The 23,938-nt window shown below is 35.2% G+C and overlaps 1 protein-coding gene across 2 annotated transcripts in view; it reads right to left on the bottom strand.

The window, feature by feature from the left end:
* The window catches only part of LOC136852542 (rho guanine nucleotide exchange factor 11-like), an 846,605-nt gene that overhangs the window by 458,012 nt on the left and 364,655 nt on the right, over nt 1-23,938 (bottom strand). The window contains exon 1 of one of the 2 annotated variants that reach the window (XM_067127280.1): nt 13,581-14,744. The exons of the other annotated variant lie outside the window; for it this stretch is intronic. The gene's annotated coding sequence lies outside the window, so the exon portion shown is untranslated. Of the gene's footprint in view, nt 1-13,580; nt 14,745-23,938 lie in introns of those variants that run through there. 2 annotated transcript variants of the gene reach the window in all.

Here is a 23,938-nt window from a genome sequence, read left to right as displayed (position 1 = left end):
TTTTACTACATATTCACTATATCCTTAGTTTTACCTACTACCATCTTCTTAAAAGAACAATGAGGCAAATAACAGGTAAATCTTCTGGTACAATATTAACTAATGCATTATTTTTTTCAAAACATTCAGACACAACACAAAAGTCTGCACATAATTCCCAATAACAGATTCTCAAGTGAAGCAAGCACAGTTTGAAGAAGGTTAGAACCTGATTACAAGTATCTTGAGAAACCTGAACGTGGTTACTTGCACATCTTTTTCCATAATAAAAATCTTTGATATACATATAAATGCACAAATATTTTTCTTCTTAGAGAGATCGGATCCAGAAACTGGCACTCTTTACTATTTTCGGATGAATTTCCTAGACTCCCAGACAAAATATTGCTACTCTTTACATTTCACTGCGACTATGGCAATCAATATATATATATATATATATATATATATATATATATATATATATATATATATATATATATATATATATATATCACATGTACTGTATATAAATTTGTAATATATAAATTTATATATATATATATATATATATATACATATATACATATATATCTAGGATGTAGGGACGGTATTTGAGATGAAAAATGGGAAGACATCTGCATTAGATGGAATTACAGGTGGGGCGCTGCAGTATGGTGGTGAATGTGCGACTGAGTGATGGCCAGGGTGTTTTATGTGTATTTGAATGAGACAAAGGTTCCAGTGGAGTGCTTGAGAAGAATAATTGTTCCTTTGTGTAACAGTGAAGGGGACGGAGGCGGCTGTAAGAATTAATGATGCATAACTTTGTTCAGTATACATGGAAAAGTATAGGGCAGGATTTTGTCTGAGAAAGAGAGACAAAAATCAAAAGGTTTCACAGCGAGTGCTTAAACAGGAAAGAGAGGTATATGGATGAAGTGTTATAATACAGTAATGTCACACGTCTGAAAGAAATGAAAAAGCTGTAAGTGGCATACATGGACCTAGAGAAAGCTTATGAAAGAATTAATATGGAGGAAATATAGAGAGATGCTGAGGATGTAGAGCATGAAAAGTCATTTGATAAGTGTAAAGGGTTTTAACTGGTGGAGGGGAACCAAGCATCATAGCTTTTAGGAGAGTACATATCAGGTTTATGGATGGAGTGATGCAAGAAGTTGGTGAAAAAAGAGTAGACCTCAATGCAACGTTGTAGGATAAGTGTGTAGTTGCTGATACACGCAGGTGGTGCTAAACTGATTGGAGACAGGGAAGAGAAACTGCCGAGATTAGTAAAAGATTTTGAAAGTGTTTTGAAGAGGGAGGGGGGGGGCGGCTTAAGGGCATTATGAGCAAGAGTAAGGCTGTGAGAATACATGGGAATCAGGAAGATGGAGCAGGGAATTTTGATATTTGCCGTGAGACAACAGAAACAGTAGAGCCTTATTAGACCATAGGCGAAGTGGGTAAGATAGCAGATGTTAACAAAAGACGGATCATTGTCTTTTCTTTTCTTGGGAGCCAGAGCATGAAGCCGAAAAAAGTGTGTATCTTCAGATATTTGGATGGGTGAGCGACTGGTTTAATGTAAAAGTGAGACTGTGTTATGTCTGCATGGTGTTTATCATTCTTATGGAGGGATGCATGAGGTCAGGGTAGGATGGTGCAATGTTATAGGAAGAGAAAATGATTCTTGGCTAATGTATGGAATGGTTGATGCTGCGAATATTATAGTGCTGATCGGTGGAAATGAAGAGAAACGGTAATACTTGTGAAAGAGTTGGAAAATTTTTGCTAAAGAGGTAAAAAGAAACTGATGTTACCGTAAAATTAGGATGATATATCGACCTCAAATGATGGAGCACCGAATGGTAATATGGATGCTGGATGAATAGGAATGGTTAATTCACACAGTTATTTGAAAGTAAGTATAATGGATGAATGTCACAATGTGCGAGCCACAGAAAGGAAGGAGGGAAGGTAATAAATGTTTGCAAAGACGCAGAAGAGACTTACAGATAATACGTCACAAGAAGAAAAGAGTGAGAAATGCGGGGATACGTAATGTAACAGATAAAAATGATAGAGTAGGCGAAATGGTGAAAAAGAGTATTTTCAAAGGGTTTGGTCATGGTGAAAGAATGGGGGAAGAGAGGGTTGTGGAGTGTATAATTTGAAATTACCACGATGAAAGAGGAGAGGAAAACCAAGAAACGGCTGAATATACAGCATAAAACAAAGGTAAGCCTTGATATCAACGAAGAGCAAGACTGTATGGAAAATAGAGTAAAGGGTATGGCGTGAAGGGTATTTGACAAATACCTTGTACTGTATAGATAACCTACGGTTGCAGAAGTTTTATGTGAAGGGGATTATCCACGATTCGTTAGTAAGAGAATAAAAGTAAACGGATCGATTTTATATATATATATATATATATATATATATATATATATATATATGTATATTATATATATATATATGTATATATATATATATATATATATATATATATATATATATATATATATATATATATATGTATATATATATATATATATATATATATATATATATATATATATATATATATATATATATATATATATACACACACACATACATGTATAGAGTATGAAGCTACTTCCATATGCATTTCTTACCGCCACTATTTTTCCCCCTCTTTATATAAACAACACAAATGTTTTGTATTGTAATGAAGCATTTGCTGCTCGGGTATCTGCATTATGACTCAGTATCACTTTATGAAGTAAAGAGAAGTGAAATCTGCAACGATTGTGTTTATGTTTGTTGTATGTGGCGTTGACATTTAACCTCACCAAGACCAAGGATCAAGATGTTTTTGTTATCCTCAACGATTACAGAAAAGAAAGGGCTTAATTCCCGCTATTGTAGAACGAGTGCAAGTTAATCATGAATCGTTAGAAAAACAACCTAATGTTACAGAGGGGTTGTGAATTACATTGAAGAAATACCAACAAACAAAGCAACATCTAACCATACACACAAAGAGGCGGACTGAGACACCTCATATAAAATGCGACTAAAAAATGGCGTCGCTTTAGAGAAAAAATCAATAAAAAAAAATATGGGTTTCCTTTGAATACATGGAACTATATATAACACTTTTGTGATGGCCTAATCATTAATGGATCTCGATGTAACGAAAACATCGTCATTCACAATTGGTGCCAAAGGTTAATTGCCGAAAAAAACAAAAGACCGGATTCAAATAATGCCAACATGAAAAGCAAATAGGACTCTTTTTGCCTTTCTGTTTGTATATCATTGGAGAGAATACATTTATTGCGAAACGAAAAGGTCTCACTTCTATTTTGGTTTGAGCGGTGGAACCAAAGATCAAAGATTTCTTTTCTTTTCTTCTTCTTAGTGTCCATTTATTTGGCTGAAATTAATGGTAGATAACCTAGCGACTTAGAAACCCCAAAAGAATGGAAATTTTCGTCCTTTTCTAAAAGTTTCTTATTTCCAGGATGCTTCAAAGGCTACAACATCATTTTATGCAGAATGCGATTTCAAAAATAAAAAAAATGGAAATATATATGGGGAAACGGACTTGGGTGGAAAAATTGTAATTTGAACAGATTCCGTATCTTTCAATAATCATTAAAATAAATAAATATCTAGATAAACTAAAGTAGCTCACAGCGTCGTCGGCTTAAAAACAAAAATATTGCGGTATTTCCTGAAACGGATGACGTAACTGCACGACACCAAAGGCCGTCGAATAATGTGGAGCTACTGCGGTCCTGACATATGTTTAAATTACGACACCAAGAGTGCTTTTCATGATGACCGAGAATTAGCATACTACAGCCTCTCCCTACAGTCGACGCTAGTCTCTCTCTCTCTCTCTCTCTCTCTCTCTCTCTCTCTCTCTCTCTCTCTAGCCTTGGAAAAATTCTTGTCGTAAAAAGTTTAGACAAACGACGTTAAAAATACAATTAACATTAAATTGAATTATTATTTCGTTTTGACTTTTGTGTGCGTAAAAGCGTCAACGTACGCACAATGCACACTTTGGTTATCAGTAACATTTGGATAGTAAATTGCTAAGTAAAACTTCCTAACACACGTCTACTGTAAAAATCATGTGAATGCAAGAAAGATATCCATTAGTAATAGAATTCCTTAGACAAACAAAGCAAATAGTGCAAATAAAAAACCGTTACAAGACACCCTTTAATCTACAGGTAACACTGAAGACGAAAGTACATAATGGAATGCAGCTACGAAAGTCAGTAAAGAAAGACACAAAAATGAGTATCAACAACATAAAGCTTACTTAAGTCACACAAACGGCTCATTTAATCTCCTAACAGCATTTTTAAGGTTGACTGCTCTCAAAACAAAAGAATTAATGAGGCTGTCAAGTTGATATTAACAACCATTTCAATTCATATCAAGGGCTGCTTTAACCACAGCAGATTTTACAATTGTACTTTTTGTAACACATGAATGAACAAAGCATTATCTGTATAAACATTACTAACTAACATCTTGTGTTCAATCTGACGCTGATATACTGAAGCTAACATCCCGTTCAGATAATGTTGCTCGAGTTGCTTAGGCGAGAGAGAGAGAGAGAGAGAGAGAGAGAGAGAGAGAGAGAGAGAGAGAGAGAGAGAGAGAGAGCTTAACAATGAAAGACTGGAATTATTTCCACAAGCCAACAAACTAGGGATCATTTTCGTGTATTATGGAAAAATGCTGCCGATCTTTTTAAAATAACGCGCGCACGAGAGAGAGAGAGAGAGAGAGAGAGAGAGAGAGAGAGAGAGAGAGAGAGAGAGAGAGAGAGAGTATTATGACAATTCCATGCTAGACGCTGGAGAGTACGGGGAGAAGGAAAACATCCTTTGTCTGGTTGTACATTGATCAATAACAAGAAACATGATGTCAATTAAGCTTACTCTTTCTTGCTTGATGCAAAATGTATGAAAACACATCACCCCTGATATTCTGGAGTCACAAATGGTAAAAAATAATGGCAAAAGAAATGTATAAATTACCAATGTACGTCATCAAACAATTTATTTATCCCTATATAAAAATTACTTTAATTACTGGTAAACAAATGCATTAATTAACAAGTCCATAATTATATTGATGGGCATGTTAGCAGAACTTTTGAACTTGATTCCCACTACATCATTACATAAGCGGTCATTGAAATCTGAAACTAGAATATCTCCAAAAGCAAGGAAATTACAGCATAGCTAATTTGGTATCATAGCAACGCTCGTTTCATTACACTACAGTCATCTGAAATTAGAAACCTGGATTCATGACTGGAAAAATCTTAAGCAGCGAAAATATTCTACAATTTGACCACGTGAAATAAAATTTCATTCATTCATCTGAGGAATGAATCTGTAAAAAGATTTTATTTTAATTTTATTCCTTTCTGTTCTACCTAGCATCATGAACCCTGAACTTTGCTTTCAATAGGGATAGAAAATGGGAGAGCGCAGCAGCACTTCTAAGTCTGTTTGTGGTTTAAATGTTAAAGGTCATGAACATATATATCAAATCTACATCCTGGTAATAGTACCAGAAGTTGGAAAGATCCCCTATAAAAAGCGTAATTACGACATGACATCAGGAAAGAGATTTGTGGAGGATGACGAACCGTAAGTCATGGCAACTTTTATGAAGAGATGAATGTATAGTTTTAATAAAATATTTGTCTGAATTATATACAATTTTCTTTTTAAAACTAATATCTTCTATTATTCTTGGTGTACAGCGACTGCCTTGTCCTTTATAAATACTGCCAATAAACTTAAATTTCAAACCTTGTACAGTGCTTTTTAAGAGTAGAATAAAGTACAATTTGAGATTGTCATTCTTGGTTAGTGAAGCTTTAGTTTTATTTATGTAAATAAAACTAAGAGTTTTTTTATATACTGCTGCGAATCATGTTGCTTAACATAAAAAATCGATTAGATCTGGGTCACACTATATAAACGTTTTATTGTTTACCTATAATTAAGTTTCCATATTACTCTCAATATATACAGTATATATATACAAACAAACACACACACACACACACACACACACACACACACACACACACACACACATATATATATATATATATATATATATATATATATATATATATATATATATTGTGTTTGTGTGCGTGCGTATGAGATAATGTTATGGAAGTTAACTGCGCCAATCTTCAGTCGCTGTATTGCGTAAAAATGATTATATTTCCCTTCTTTGCATCAGCAACTATTTATTGATCTACCGCAGTCACGATCTCACTCGTAAGGTTTAGTGCAGATGGAAAATGAATTATGATCATACGGAACAATGAGCATCTGCATGCCACGTTTCACAGAGATTACAGCACAATACTGGAATGAGATCATTTGTGTTGAGATAGGAAATGAATTACAATACTTAAGCCACGGAGAATGTTTCATTTTTAGCTAATAGAGCATGCTTGGACATATAAAGTAGAACTATTTACCTGAAACATTTTAAAAATAAGATTCTTTGTGCCAAGAGTCGTTCAAATTGATTTACTTGTCCGGGAAAATATTTGAAAGTATCCATATACACAATAATAATACATAAATACAGACGAAGGACACTTCCATGCAATAAGTTTTGAGGAGTTTGAAATGACAAAATATCAGAATGCCGTATAAAATTAAGCCCACCTACTAGGTATTAATAAAGATTTGTAATTAAAAGACCTCTAACTTAATTTCTTTAAACAGAACTTTACTCCAAAATTTCTCACATCCAAAACCACGATAAATTTAAACATCGCAAAGGTTTGCTCAGAGCTGCATTATCGGTTCAAAGAATGGTAGACAGCACGAGGGAACTAGACACTGCGGATGGTTTATAACCGAAATAAAATCTTCTGAGCACTTTCTCCCCCGTCTATAACAGATGCCATTGAAAGGATGAGAATAAGACGCTGTAAACTACTCTTTCCTTTCATATCTAGCAATGTAAAAGAGCGGAATTACACAGGACACAACGTAAGAAATCATTCTGCCATCGTCAAAGTGAGGGAACAAACTCGAAAGAGTCGCAGTGATTTCTTAAAATCCATCAAACGGGAAGTAAATGCACTACTGAAGACATTTTAATGTACAGCAAGGACATTACTAGACCTGAAAACTGGCTCATGTTTTGTGTTACTTGAAAATGAATAAAATTATCCACCTCGGGAAAGACAAGAGGAGGAAGAACTATTGAATGAACTATCGAAGCATATGATTATACATGTATATGTATGCATGTATATATGTATATATATGTCTGTATACATAATACATATATATACATATATATATTATATATACATATATATATGAAATATACGACGTAATATTGTTATTTTCAAAGAGTATTTACAACACAATCTTGCTTTCTCAAGGGAATACCCGAAGTAAGAAAACCCACGCTAAGACTATCAGTAACTGTAATAAAACTGAAAGAAACATAAAACGACGCACTTCATTTTAATCTTTTTTTTTCAATAAACCTTTTATCGGCTCTATCGGTAAAGTAGAAGCCCCTTAAAACTTCCAGGCTAACCCTTACGGTCTCTGGCTAACATTTAAAGAGAGATCGAGGCTTACAGAGACCTGATCCATAATCCCATGTTATGGGGTCACGTTCCACATAGGGGTTGGTGCCACCCCTCCCTTCCCCCTCACGACCTCTGTTTTATGTTTATCAACTTTCTCTTTTTCATGGATTAATTCCGTCACCAAAGGCCGCAAGCAATCAATACTTTGTTGTTCCTGAGAAAACTCTCGTTTATAACTGGCATTCACGTCGATTTCTTGGTAAGGACAGAAATGGATAAACAGTGTGTGTGTGTGTGTGTGTGTGTGTGTGTGTGTGTGTGAGAGAGAGAGAGAGAGAGAGAGAGAGAGAGAGAGAGAGAGAGAAGAAGAAAAAATTTAGTTTTTTTCTCTTCCCTACTCAAAAAATTGTGAAATCAAATCAAATATTTGAAGAACATTTATTAACACAGAATTCAGTCTCAACAATAACAATAAGTAAAGCGTTGATAGCTACAGATTCAAAAGTGAAAATGAATTAAAAGGTTTAAGGAAAAGCGATGTGGCATATTTTCTATGCCCTGCGATGGGTCTGGCAAAAGAGCCCTAAATCACACTACACCTTCACGAGTTCTAAGAATAGCTAATCATTCCTCAAAGGATGTCATTATGATCGTGAATGGAACTAGAAAGTTGGAGCCAATAAATCAGCGTTTATTGACCTGCCAAATAATCATTCTCGAATTCGTACGACTGCGTTTTTTAAACATTTCTTAGTCTTCCCGATACAAGACGAACCTTAAACCTTTCATTACTCGTCCTTTGAAAATTTGTTGGCTTCAGTCACCGAAAGACGCTGTTCTGCAATTTAATTATTCCTCTATTTATTCCTCCAATATATGGCTTCGTTTAGAGTACTTATTACTAAATCCTTCGAAGCGTTTACCTGAAATCTTAAAAGAGTCAAACGATCTTTAGGTGAAAAGACTCGTGAAATGAAATGGAATATAAAATTAAGGCCAAACGCTGGGACATATGAGGTCATTCAGCGCCGAGGGGGGGAAACTGAGAGTAAAAATGAGGAAAACCTTGCGGTTGCACTATAAAAAATTGTTAGGATAGGGTGGAGAGTCAGATGGAATATAGAGAATATGAAATGCGGCGCAGTAAAAGGAATGAAAGGGGTTGCCGCTGGAGGCCGAGGGGACGCTGCAGAGACCTAAGGTAATGCGTACAGTGCTCCTGGAGAGGTGTATTGACGGCACTACCCACCTATCGGGGATAGGACACTTGAATAACATACGGGACGAGAAATTTGCTGCTGGGATTATAACTAGTAATAAGTGGATTGCAACGATACATAACGCAAACAACACACACACACACACACACACACACACAAAATACAATTTTTACTTTTCTTCCAAGTTTCTAAACAGGATACTCAGAATTTTTCAAAACCACAGGTAAGTCTGTCATGAAGAAGTATGCTTCCGTTTACGTAACAAAAAATATAGCAGATGAATTGCAATACATTTATAGTGGTTTTATTAACGTGACGCTGATATTTCAGAAATACTGGTCATATGCTAATAATAATAATAATAATAATAATAATAATAATAATAATAATAATAATAATAATAATAATAATAATAGTAATACCTCCACCATTATTCCAATCTCTTTATCATATTGTTACGGCGACAGTTGCAATTATTTGTCGTTTAGTCACCACATGTGATTAGATGTCACAGTGGGTCTAACTCACGACTAAACGCATTTGCTGGAAATCATGCTGAAGCTGTTGCACCTTGCATAATCATGTGGCCAATCAGAAAGTCATCTTGACCTCACAGGAATGTCAATAAATTTCTATTTCTCATACAGCCCATCAAGACTGCTAACGACAAGTAACTACCAAAGCACACAAGGAAAGTGGACACAATTGCTTTACCGTTGCAGTTCAATCAAGCTGGGTTTCCAAGTGGAACTATACAGAGATTTTCACATTTTTTTTTTTTTTAATTTCAAGAGACTATTGCATGTTTTTATCCGTATATCCAATGATTTGATGTACATAACTTCCAAAAGATTAAAAAAGATTTGGTACACAAGAACATCTTGACCATCATCATCCTCTCACAGACTACTGCAGCAAGATACACGGATAGCTTTGCGAAAGGTCTTGAAAACGACACCAAGCCAGCAATACCTATTAAATCTCATTAATTCTGAACGATGGCACATTATTAAAGCTTTTCTCGAAGAGTATGAAAGAGGAGAGGTTGTATCGATGCTGCTCCCTTCACGGAGAAAAGTTATAGCCACAAAACTTAATGAGCTCTCAAGGATTTCCCACAATATTTTATAAACACTTCTCAAAAGTATTGTTATAATATTTTCTCGCCTTCACGGGAGAAGCTATATTCGAAATTACTTAATCCTTATTCTAGAATATGTTCGAATTTATCACACATTTAGCCCTTCACTTATGTGTCAACGGCAATCTGCTTCAATCTTAGGATGCTATCTCTGAAGGCATCTAAATTCATGAAATTCAGTGTATCGAAAAGCGCACTTCATTATTTATGAAAATACTTAGATCTAAAATTACAGATATACCATTATCATTTTGATTTCCAAAGGTTAAAGGCCAACGATCTTCACGTTTGATTCTATAACAAACACCTCACGTCTAGAACATGAACACTAGCACTGTAATTCCCACAAGCTCAGAGGAAGGGTACAATTTCCATCATGAATCAAACTGAAGAACAAAAGGCAGCCAGGTAACTGGTTTTCGGTAACTACATATCAAATGCATGCATGGAGAGGCCACAGAATTAGGGAGAGAGAAATTACGGTGAAATTTGTTTTTTGTTTTAACTCACTGACGATTACAAGCATCTTATTCTATTTCACGACTTCTTCATATGCCCCGTGCATATCAGACAAAACAGAAAGAATATAGCTAATAACAAAAACAACGGTTCGCGCTGACACCATGGACAATATGTGCAATTTCCAATATGAATAACATGCAATGTACGTACTGCGAGGTACATCTCTCCTATTAAATGAGTTGAAAGCGCGATTCGCTGTGATATCAATGCAACGGTAACAATATTCGGAAACAATATAGGTTATGGTGCGTTAGATATCAGGGCTTGGCAAACAGATGACTACGATTATAAGCTGAAGAGCTCAAAACAAGAAATTATATATTTATACACTAACCTGAAATATCACATTTACTTGAATGTCAAATAAGGATTACAAGCACATGGAAAAATGCCGCTTGATACGGAAAGATTCTTTTTACATAAAAGGTGAGGGGCCCCGAGCAATTTAGGTTGCTTGTGAATGTCAATCTATTTAAAAAGGTTTAGCATGAACGCAATATTTCAATCGTTTTTTAATCCTTTGTCAGGAATGATATTTGAATTAAATGATATATTGCATCAATGATAAATAAAACAAGTCAATGACGGCTGCCAAACGTTAAAGTCAGGCCCATATAATGTAAGACATTATTTAAGAACGCCATATTTGCCATATTCAAAGCACAACTGCCAGTCAGTGATAAGGACATATTCTCTCTCTCTCTCTCTCTCTCTCTCTCTCTCTCTCTCTCTCTCTCTCTCTCTCTCTCTCTCTATATATATATATATATATATATATATATATATATTCTCTCTCTCTCTCTCTCTCTCTCTCTCTCTCTCTCTCTCTCTCTCTCTCTCTCTCTATATATATATATATATATATATATATATATATATATATATATATATATATATATATATATATATATATATATATATATATAAATATATATATAACACAGCAGCTGTTTCTTCTAACACGGAGTGGCTAACACACTGAACACAGAAACTTGCACTTTGACTGGAAATCAGTGGAGGACTCCTTGTGCAAGACATTTCCACAATCTTCCCCCGCCTTTCCCAACAATCAAGCAATATTCACTTTTATCATCATTTTAATTCCGGGTCACATATCATGTGGAAACAGTTCATCGTACCTACATGTCATTTTCATGATGGACGTCTAGTTAAATAATCCTTCATATTTTCCAAACATGAGTTTAACAGACACTCTAGGTTTCCTCTGAATCTTTAGCACATGTCCTGCCTCCCCTCCTATGGCACCCTGCCATTATTCACTAGACTCCCATATGACCATCTGAATTAACTGCTTCCCTATTTACTACCCATATTAATATTTAAGGTTTTATCTTCTAGGTTTCCATTTAGCCTCATAAACTGATTGTTGCCCAAATTCATTTCTTCTTTATACTCTTTCACAAATTTCTGAAGTTTCTCTTCATTTTTCTAAATCAGTACAACATCACCTTTAATCATCAGGCATTGTCTCGCAACTTTGCACTTCCATCTACAGACTTTTACCTTATGCTTCTTGAATCACCTTCTCCTTACATGTTTTGAATGGCTGAAGTGATATTGAGTGATTCTGAGCCCCATTTTCACAACAAATCTTTCACCCTCCCACGTACAAATTCTAACACACACTTCACTTACATCATAGGAACTTATCATTGCTCACCACAACCTGCCCTCTATACCCTACATCCTTAACACCCTTTACAATTGCCCCCTTTCCATTCTACAATAAGATTTTTCCATGTCCATATATGTCACACAGATATTTCATTATATATCTCATTTAAATGTTTCTTTTCAAACACTTGACCCACTTGCCATCTTTCTTACCTAAGGCCACATTATTATTCCCCTATCAATCCATTTGTCATCTGTTTTACTCCTTTAATTAAAATCCTACCATACCCCTTCCTTGTTATGTCTTGAAGCCACTTGCGCATTCTCACATTCACACAAACCCTTCCACAAATGCGTTAAACATCTCTGCCTCTCTTCTGCTTTCCACATTCAATAAATTTTCAAAATACTCACTAAATCAACTTATGACTTAACTCTCATTAGACACCGCTCCATTTGACATCATATCTTCATTTGCATGTTTCGTTCAAAGAGTGATTTGCTCAATAAACCTTCTTTGTTCACCAGATTCCTCGCAGAATAACTTACTGTTTTGCCTGAGTCCCTTGCCCATATTTTCCTCCTTTTTCATAATGTCTTCTTTTCTCAGCTATCTGTCTCTTGCCCACCCTATCTATCTTACTATATCCAATAATTTATGGTTTTCCTTCATCCCACAACTCAAGTGTTTTATTTTCTTTTGCCACCTTCCTGAAACCAAAAAATAAACCCTCCAGAGTTAAAGACCCAGTCTTGAAATTTTAGACATTCCTTGTCTTCAACCCTAGCCCATATTTTTTGTATTAATTTTATTTCTATTGTATTAATTTTATTTTTATATGTTCTATCTTCTATCTTCTCATCATGCTCACTTGTCATAAGCACCCTAAAAGTTCCTTCTTTTCTTTTCAGATGAGCTTAATTAGTTATATAGCTTTAATTTTTCTTTATTTGGTGGTCATCTCTGATGAATATACCATAGACATTTTCCCTTTCCCTAAATTATGTCCGATCTTCCTTCAGTCTGAAAAATCTTAAGTATGTTGACATGTCAGATTTTATGATTTTATAAGTAAAATCCTTTCTACGAATCCTATTTCAATCACAATTGTGGCAGCTAAAGGTTTAATAGTTTTCTTTCTCTATTTTCTTTTATCACTCTATAAGTGCGTGTTTTTTGAGTTGTTATTCTGTATTATATGTTATATTTTTCTCTATGCCCCGTTAATTAAATCTCAATAAGAAAAACTTAGAAATCAGAATTCTCTTTTCTGACAAGTTGAGGTAATGAGGTGCAATAATGTCTTGCTAAGCAAACAAGGCTTAAGGTCCAAACTCAGCAAATATTCAGACAAGTGCTTGGCCTGGGAAAAAAGATTCCGGATATTGAGAGAGAGAGAGAGAGAGAGAGAGATGATTCCAATTCCTTTATAAGAAAGACCCCTTAAGTGCTCTGCTTTCCTTAACCCACCTCCTGTAAGTGCAGAGAGTGTCGCCGGGGCGTGAGTTGTTTTGGTGGCAGATTGATCCTCCCCTTCGCTCCCCCGGCAGAAGACGCACGGCGGGGGCTCTCCGGGGGGGTCTACTAGACGCGAAATATGCTCAATGAGGGTGAGACTGACGGGCGTCAAGCTGCCCTCGCTGTTCCGTCTAAGTCCCTCCCGCAGGCTGCCTGCGAGGGTAGTGGTAACGGTGCTGCAAGTGCTGCCCTCACTGCTGCGGGGGCTGCTGCTCTGGCTGGCCCTGAGGGTGCTGTACAACCCGATGGTACTCAAGTAGCCATCGGGTTGTGGGTGGACGATGGGTCGTCACCGAGGCGAGTGTTGGTCCTGCGGCCCAAAGGGTATGGGCGTGCTTGACCGTCGTCGCAGCCCACAACCACAACACGCCATCATGTGGGCGGGGGCTGGGCTCCGCGCAAGGCCCATGCGGTACCACCGACCCCTAAATAATAGGGCTTCAAAGAGAAAGACAGAAAATGAGGAAAAGAAATTGATTCAAGAAAGAACCAGAGAGTAACCGGTGAGCACCTCAAGTCCCCTCACTGGAACAACCGCTTTTGGGGGTTTGTCGAAGTCCAGGACCACATCACTGGGCGTTGGGAAACAAGTTTCTTCGGTCCACTGGATAAAAACAGTTCAGCTATCAACTATTTACATATCTGTGCACAGTTATAAATCTATATCCATACTGGTATAACTGTCAATGTTTTTCTTCAACACACTTATGCTTGGAAACTTCAACACGAAAAACTGACACTAAAAAATCTTAGGATACAGTCACTATAACAATTCATTTCTCCACTTTTAAAACATCTTATGCATCGTCGGAAAAAAGGTAAAAAAATTCAAACATTCTTAAATCCTCGGAAAACGGAAGCGACGAGCGAGAAGACAAAATCAAAAGAGCGAGAAGTATTAAATCTTCGAAGGCAAAAGCGAGAGCAAACAAGGCACACACACCATCTGACGATCGAAGGAGAGAACGAAGTGACACGGAGTCGCAAACCGTTGGCTCCTCTACGCAACGACAAGAGTTAGAAAACAAAGCCTTTCTACAGTACACAGATTGCGGCAGTGGAAGCGACGACTGCTACCAGCAGAGACGTTTATCCGCCGCCTGCCTCAACAACACTGAATCCAGGACCTGCCTAGAGCCTGCCTGCCCGCTGCTTGTCTCGCCCTCAAAAGTAAAACCTGTTATGAGGACCCTACCCCTTCCACCACAACCCTCCCCCCTTCTCTCTCTCTCTCTCTCTCTCTCTCTCTCTCTCTCTCTCTCTCTCTCTCAAGGAATGGATTAACTTCTCCTTTCCGCATCACCCTATTTCACACCTAAATCCATAATTTTGTCTAAATTCATTAGCACTTGGCTACCTCCGGACATCTTAGTTTTTATGCTATTAATTTTTACTTCCAGTAAATTATTTTGTAAAAAAAAAAAATTCTAATTTGCGTGAGCAAGTCTCTTTAGAATCATACTGTTAGTTATACTTGAGTTAGAAGTTCTGATGACCTCTGATCTTGCAGAAAAAAATATTAATAAATTAATATGGAAAAGAGGTGAACCACTTGAATCAAAGTCTTTTTGTTACACTACTCCATAGAAAATCTTCAAATAACCATGAGCACACTCGAGCGGTTCCTCTTACCGCGTCACTCTGCTGACTTGTAAAATCGGGAATAGCGATTCCTTCCTACCTACTCTTCATTCTGTTTATCTCGTTACGTTCTTCGAGTCGTCGTTGACAGACATGCCCAAGGGCAAGTCGTGGAAGAGAGAGCCAGGTAGGAAAACAAAGGTTTCCGATAAGGAGTAACCTGACAGAGGTTGGGGGAAGGGAGGGTGGCGCAGGAAATACGAGGAACGTCTTGCATTTAAAGGATTGTGCCTCTTTTCCACAAGTTCTTGCAATTCTTGATGCAAGTACTGTAGTTTTACAATGTTTGCGTGTGCGGCAATAGTCCAGCCTCGTTAAAGCATGCATGGGCTGCAATGTTTTTGTAAATTACATAATTTGGTTTTACTTATTACTTCCAGTTTACGTTATTTGTAATAAATATATTTGTCACACATGAAATTAGATGCTGTCATGGCAGTCTCCAGATACTGATCAATGAATCAATCTTGAACAGCTATAAAAAGTCTTGATGCAGTAATAAAATTTGGAGTCCTTTGAACGGAACATTTGGTTATGAATGAAAAAACGCCGCAAATTTAACAATTGCTGAAATCCGACGACATTTCATAAAACCATTAATTAATCCAGTACCCTCTCCATCTCATCTCATTTCATAAACCATAGTGTAGAAAGGGCTTTATCCTGCATATTCTTAAATCAGGCACTACCAAAGTAGTTAATGTTGTTAAAAGGTTAAATATGAAAGTCTGCAATATTCACCTAAACATCTATATTGGACCTAATTCTGCAACAACGGGTGCTTTATCAGGTTCCTTTGAAACACTCTGCAAAAAGACATTGAAGATGGGTGTTTTCCCATATAAAGTTTAGATTATTAAGTAGTAGCAAAGCAATTACTGTCGTTCAAGATCTTAATCTCATATTATTTAACAATAATATAAAACTAATTAATTTCTTCCAAACAGCTTGAGATATCTGTCATTACATCCTAAGCATAATATATAAATTTATGTTGCTAATTATTATTATTATTATTATTATTATTATTATTATTATTATTATTATTATTATTATTATTATTATTATTATTATTATTAAAAGATGAACCCTATTCATATGGAACAAATGCACAGGGGACATTATTTGAAATTCAAGTTTCCAAAAAATATGGTGTTCATTTGAAAGAAGTAACAAAAGGTAACAGGCAAATACAGACAGGAGAGACCAGTTATTAGAAAAAAATTAATTAACAAACAAATAAATAAACAGATAAAATGTCAGTAAATTATAAAATACAAGGAAAATCCTTTAGAGTAGTAATACATTGCAACTTCGCTTGAATTTCTGACGTTCCAATTGCACGACATCCTCAGGGTGACTGTTCCACAATCCAACAATGTGAGGAATAAAGCATTTACTGCTTACTGGTGCTACTCTCCAGCAAATCTGGTCGCTCTCGGCAGGAAAAAAAAGGATCAGGGAGTAATTGTGAATGTGAAAGATCTCTGTTAAAATACAACTTATGAAAAACTAATAATCAAGATACCATCTTGGTCCAAGTCATGAGAGCTAATGTTAGGAAACACAAACATACTACCACAAACCACTCGGTCTAAATGAGATAAATCTCTGGAAGAGGCAGACATCCACATCGGACAACAGTATTCTAGTAAATGAAAGGCAAATAACCTAAAACAGGTTGCAATGATTTTATCATTTATAAATATATGATGCCTTACGTACAATAATTAATTTCGTGCGGTATTTTCTTCCACTTTCGCTGGGAGTTTCTCAAAAGTAAGATATCAGTCATGAGTTACTATGGGCAGCCTCATCGCTCATAAAGCTGCCCTTAGTCTCAATTACTATTAACCTATTGCAGAATGCCCTTGGCAACATTAGGAAGGCTAAGGAAACATGAATATTAGTTGTCCTTTGGGAAAAAAAGATTTATCGACTGACCGTATACAGAAAAAAATTAAAACAGGAACTGTTCAGCATTTAATGATGAAAGAAGCTATTTACCATAATTTTCTAACTAGTCACTTTCGTGACCATAAGAAATATATTGATCAGAGCACATCTAAATTTTTATATAAATCTTGAGAGATGGAGACGTTAAGCCATTCATCCTGTTAGAGTGAAAAAAGAGAGAGAACACGATACTAACGTAGCATGCCATTTTAAAATAAAAGCATTTGATATAGTCTCATACTCAACGTCATCCCCATTTTTATCACATGACCTTAAAATGAACTGAAAATTTACATAACAGACGTGTGTCTATATGTTCTTATAAGAACCAAAAATACAAGAGGACGAAAGAGAATTTGAGTGAATTATTCTCAGGCTGCAGTTCTTGGAAGCTTGGACAGAAATGTACTTAATTGGCAAGAGGATGGTCCTCCGTTGTTTGTAGAGTAAAAGAAAATTTTAATCGGTAATGATCTTGAACTTCACATCAAACTGGAGGAGTGAAAAATCTGAGCAAAAACTGCAGTCAAGGAATGGACTTAAATCAAGACGCAGAATTCGAACTCTGAAATCAACGATGTTATTCCAAACTAAAATGAAGCAACGCTATTTAAAATGAATTCCAAGGAATACATTAAACTAAAATCAGAAATGAAACTGATAACTGAAATTATGGAATGATAACTGAAGTAAGTTCAAGCTCAAGGAGTGATTCTAACCATGTAAGTATTCTAGCCAGAAAGATTCAAATGTCAAAAAAAGAGGTTCCTAAGACCTATTTTAAGAACAAATGATAAAAGGTCGACCTATTTTAAGTAACACTGGCACTTGATATTTAAGCGACCTTCAAAATAAATTCAGTCCTGGAACAGGACGCTTATATATCCAGAACCTTGCTTTTGTTTTCAGAGAGAGAGAGAGAGAGAGAGAGAGAGAGAGAGAGAGAGAGAGAGAGAGAGAGAGAGAGAGAGAGAGATTTTGTGTTACCTTGTACACTGAGTAATCAAAAATAACATCCAAACATTTGTATAACTTGTATGTAACAGATCATAATTTCATGAGAAATCAATAAGAAGAAAAACAGGAAATACGTTACTAATAGAATGCCTAACACTGGGTATCAGCATTCCATTCATCAAACAAAATTATTCATGAGCTCTACTCTTGTCAAACTAGGCATTACAATATTATGAAACCATCCACAGACTTTACCCCTCACGACATAAATATTTAAGTACTACAGTCATGCAGAAAAAAAACTCATTCATAATTTGAAGAGAATGTTATTCAAGGAGGAAGCCACATACAGTAATTACTTTAAAGTCATGACAGCGCTTTAAAGAGACCATATTGAAATTTTTATTTTGGTATTCACATGTTCACTTGGGTGTTCTGTTTCCTTAAAGAGAATTATCATTTTAACGGTGGACTGCCTTTCATCTTCATCTCAAGACATCAGAGTAAGTCTGTTAACATTTCAGTCCACTTTGCATAATTCGAAGCTTCTCTCACAAAAATATCATAAAACATCATTTCCGCTACTGTAAGTAGCAACTTCATTCATATTCATGAATATTACTCTATTCGTTCATGAAGTATCAGTTTTTAATTATCTTTTCATACACAGTAGAGTCGAATCTTTTATATTGTGTTGCTGAACATTAACACGAGGTCTTGTAATTATCGTTCTAATCATAACGTTCTTCTTATCTGAACAAAGCAACTAAAAACAAAATTCAGATATTACTAATAACCTACCTATCTACCTTTCATTATGTAACTTTGTTTAAATTACAAAAAAATCTGTTAATCTAAATCTGTCATAAACCTCGTGAATTTAAATACAGCATCCAAGAACCTTAAATGGACCCATGGGCTTAGCAGACCTGGAAAATTTGAAGATCATCATTTCAATCTACTAAAACGAACCCTGCAAGTATTCATGTGAGGTAACTAGGCGTTCAGGCCCTACATTTGCAAAATTCTTACCTTGGACGCATGAATACGTACCTATACAAGTGAAGTGAAATGAGAAGGAATGGGTAACCTGTAGTCCTTTGATCTGAAAGGGTAACCTGTAGTCCTTTGATCTGAAAGGAGCGCAGTGCCCACAAATTAAGCTTCAAGATCTATGTATGAATTCACATTTCAGAATGAAGATCTTAGTGTGTGACAAGGAAATGAATTCACATTTCAGAAAGTTTACAAACCGCACTTTAAGTTTTAAATTCTTCAAGTCAAGTAGTTCTGAAGTTCTCGTGCCAATTTGACGGGATTTACAGACGCGGACGGATTCTTTGTTTACTCTAGGGTATTCAGTACGCCGAATGTCCTCCATAAACACTGGGTCTTCATGAATGAATCGATATCGAAGACAAAAAAAAAAAAAAAAAAAAAAAAACAATTAAAGTTAGATTCTGACGTAATTGGTTAATCAAGCTAGAGGAGTGATCTTAAACAGTGCTGCTATTTCAACTTGCGTATTAATGTTCATCTGTCCTGTATAGCTGGGAATATTCATGAGAGGTTTACATGTGACTGAAAACATTCTCTCCCAACATGATTAAAATCTTTCTTTCTCTCCCTCTCTCCGTTATATAACCTTTAATCAATCAATTTCTCTCTCTCTCTCTCTCTCTCTCTCTCTCTCTCTCTCTCTCTCTCTCTCTACACACACAATCACAGGCACGCACACTCATTTCGATGCTTACTGGAACAAGAAATCCATCAGTACTTATTAAGCATATAAATGCCTATGAAACTATTAATAAAGAAAAATCACACACCTATTCGGACAAACGCTCCATTCCATGGTTTATTTAAACCCTGAATAATTTCTTAACTCGGAACTGCACTATTTCTCATGGTGTTCTCTGGACTTTTGGGAATAAGTAATTCAGTTTTTCACGACCCACATGATTCCAAATGCGATCAGGAATACAGTATAAGCTTCAGTTTTCCATTTCGATTTCATACCATTTCCCTTCATTTTTGTTGTCACTGACTGGCCACGGATTCAATAAAAGTTCAAGAGGAGAGTTCTAGAAGAACAAAGACGGTAAGGTCATTCAACAACATTCAACAACTGACCTTCTTTTACTGACCGAGTTAGTAGACTTGATTTTGCAATATGCATGCGCGCGCGCACACAAATTTTTATATATATATATATATATATATATATATATATATATATATATATATATATATATATATATATATATATATATATATATATGTATGTATGTATGTATGTATGTATGTATATACACACACACACACACACACACACACACATATATATATATATATATATATATATATAATGTGTGTGAGCCCGTGTGTTTGTACTCTTACGTAAACATACTCAGTCACATGATATGATCCTCTTTTCATGAGTGAACAGACCAAATTTATATCGTTCTAACAGGAAAATCTTTTGACAAGTCGCTATTTCTATAACAGACAGGTAGGGATTTTAGGTCCATTAGTCTCCGGTCTTGGTAACCTGTAGGCCAAGATTTATACAAAATCAGTAATAGCAACCAACTCAAGAAAATCAGCATCAAAAGAGGCAAATATGAAACTTGGACAACCAACAGTAAAATCGCTAAATAAAAAGAAATCATTTTGTCCCATGCCTAATAATTGATCATGCTATATATATTCTAATTAATGCCGAACTCATTAAGGAGTGCCAGAATTGCGAACTCGATCAATTCATTTGTAATCCCCAGCAGATATTGTTTTGACTCCAAATTCATGGCGTCATATACTGTCCTTGATTAAAAGCTGCTAAACTTCAATCTGTCCTTTTATGTATTATGTAAACATGATGATTAGCTGGTCTAAACACGATCATCCCATGAGAGCGTGGGGCAATATCATATGAATGAATAAAACTGGAAATGAACGAAGTAATCTGACACAGAGGAATTGGTATCACACACAATCCATACAATGAATCTTAATTAATGACATTAATAATCGGATTAATTATACTTTAGTAGGATTTACGTTGAATTGTCATCTTCGTGTAGCACTGACAGACCCTTGAATTAATGGTTACAACAGGTGTCACCCGAAAAATTAAGTGGGACTATATAGTATCAATTTACCTCTCTTCGTTTAGAGCTTTAGTCTTGCGGACAGGTATAATAACTGATATCTTTGCTGTTGTGGTCATACTAATAATGTACATACACAGAAACTTTGGTAAATTTTCGGTAAACGTTAAAATTGAACCAATTATTTCCTGTACGTATTTGGCAGTCCAGAAAGTGCTGACATTTTTGTTTTCCACCCAGATATATATTGTCTAGTAAATATACTTGAACTATATTACATTGAATGAGCTTTGACAAAGAAAACACCACTTCTGTAAGGTCTCTCCCGACATTTCCATAGGATGCTTATATATAATATCAAGTCCCTTGTAAAGCAAGTGATAGTTTTTACATTGGTAAGGCTGTACAATCACTGAAAAGGGAATGGAAAACTACTTGAAAGAGAACAGAAAACAAAAATTTATATCACAGGCGCAAGATAACAGTTCATTCATGTTAAAGAAAATGATGATGATTTCAATGGGAAAAGTTTGTTTAGTATATATATTGGGAAGAAACAAAGTCTACTTTTATATAAGAGAATTTGGTAGAAATATAGATATCAAGCTTAGAGTGTATAACCTTGAGCCATTTATTAAAAAGAAATGTGCAGAATGTATAGATTAAGGACTATGCTTAATTTAGCTTAAGGACTGACAAACGACTGTCTTTCAAATGACTAATGAGAAATACCACAAGTGAGTGACAAAGTACCTGGAAGAATAGGCTTTGTTAACAGAGTACTCTCCCGTACTCATAAATGAGAACGCCTCCTGACTTTCCTACGACTAAATGTCTAACCGTCTGTATGTTGTTGTGTACTGACACCATTGTATACATAAAATAAGTTTGTATGACTATATACCCTTAATGAAGATGCCTAAATAAGGTAAGCCACTCAGGATTCACACCTTTCCGTTTGGTTTGAACTGTCCTTTGAGTTTAAGCATAAAGGATACAAATGTCTCTCCTAGTCTTTTTGTGCTTTTCCCCATATTGGAATAGGCTGCCAAGGAGTATGCAAACGCCCTTAAACACGCCTATAGCGCCAAAGGACTCCGATGATTTTTTCTTGAATATAATGATTAAAAGTTTTTACAATATGAACAGCAAGAAAAGCCCAGCTGGAAATGAAAGGATGATGTTCAATTTAGTATATTGGAAAACATTTAAATATCAATAAAATCTAGGACAGGATTTCTTTAAAGTACTTCCGAGAAAATAAGATATTTTGAATCCTCAACACAACCAGAGAGGAAAGATACACACACTACGAGACTGATTGCTATGAAGAAAAGAGATAAAAAAAACTGTACCAAGATGTAAAAAGTATACGTAACTCAATAGGAAACTGGGAAGTCAAAGATTCCTGTAGACCACCAATGCCAATGTTGCGTCGTCAATCCGTTCAACAAACATCTGAACGACAAAGCAAACTGCCCGAAACGATTTACTGAAGATAGACGTAAATGAATTGAAATGTGATGAAAATATACATAAAGCGAAAACTGCCCTGTCGGTTAAGTGGACGGCTTGCATGAAAATAATTATGGAAACGAAAAAGGAACGACCTTTGAAGTTAAAAAAATACAAAGAAGGAAACAAATTAAAAAAATCTATAGACATGTGGAAAGTAATTATATAGAAAAGTCAAAGAACTACCGATCACATCTCAAACAGGTTTTGTGCGACTTCGCTAACATTACAAATTGTATGAACTCATCAGAACACATACAGTAAATTTTCCCGCCTGGTCATCTTGTTCCCTTTGACACAATTTATCAAAATACCTTGCTGATGATCTAACCAATATAAAGGGCAGTACCATTATTCCAATATAAATAATATTATAATATAATATAATATATAATATAATATAATATAATATATACAATATAATATATATATATATATATATATATATATATATATATATATATATATATATATATATATATATATATATATATATATATATATATATATATATTATATATATATATATATATATATATATATAATCTATAGTGATATATGTAATCTATAGTGATAGCAGGCTTGTGATTTTTGAGAAATATCATTATTCACTAATGTATCCATTAATCATCTGACAGAATTTGTATCTGATACCGCACACTTTAAACAGCTAGACATTCCAGTCTCTAAAAACGCCTACATAGAAATGATTAAGCTACGCATAAAAGACTAAATTTTAATTCAATGGAAAATATAAAGTAAAAACTTTGGTATAGCCAGATATGCCCTCATCAGCAGTTTCGAGCAATTTGTCTATTGATTTTTTGAAAAGCACAATATAAGGCAAAATTACTCCACCCAACATAATATGGTTTAGGTATGTTGACGACCAAATATATATTCAATCGGTGAACAAAAATGTAAACTTTTTCGTTTATTAAATCAATTGGTACTATTGATAAAATCTGTTAGGGAAATGGAAAACGACTGCAGCTTACGTTTATGGATTGCTGACTGTATACATAGGTAATAATAGGATTAAATTAAGTGCATTCAGAAAATCAGTCAATATTTCATGATTTCATGCCATGTGCGTTTTTATTCTGTCTACAAGAATACAGTAAAGAAGTC

The sequence above is a fragment of the Macrobrachium rosenbergii genome, chromosome 25 (genome assembly GCF_040412425.1).
Source record: "Macrobrachium rosenbergii isolate ZJJX-2024 chromosome 25, ASM4041242v1, whole genome shotgun sequence".
NCBI lineage: Eukaryota > Metazoa > Arthropoda > Malacostraca > Decapoda > Palaemonidae > Macrobrachium > Macrobrachium rosenbergii.
The sequence above is the reverse complement of the archived record's forward strand: the minus strand, read 5'-3'. Positions and strand labels throughout refer to the sequence as shown.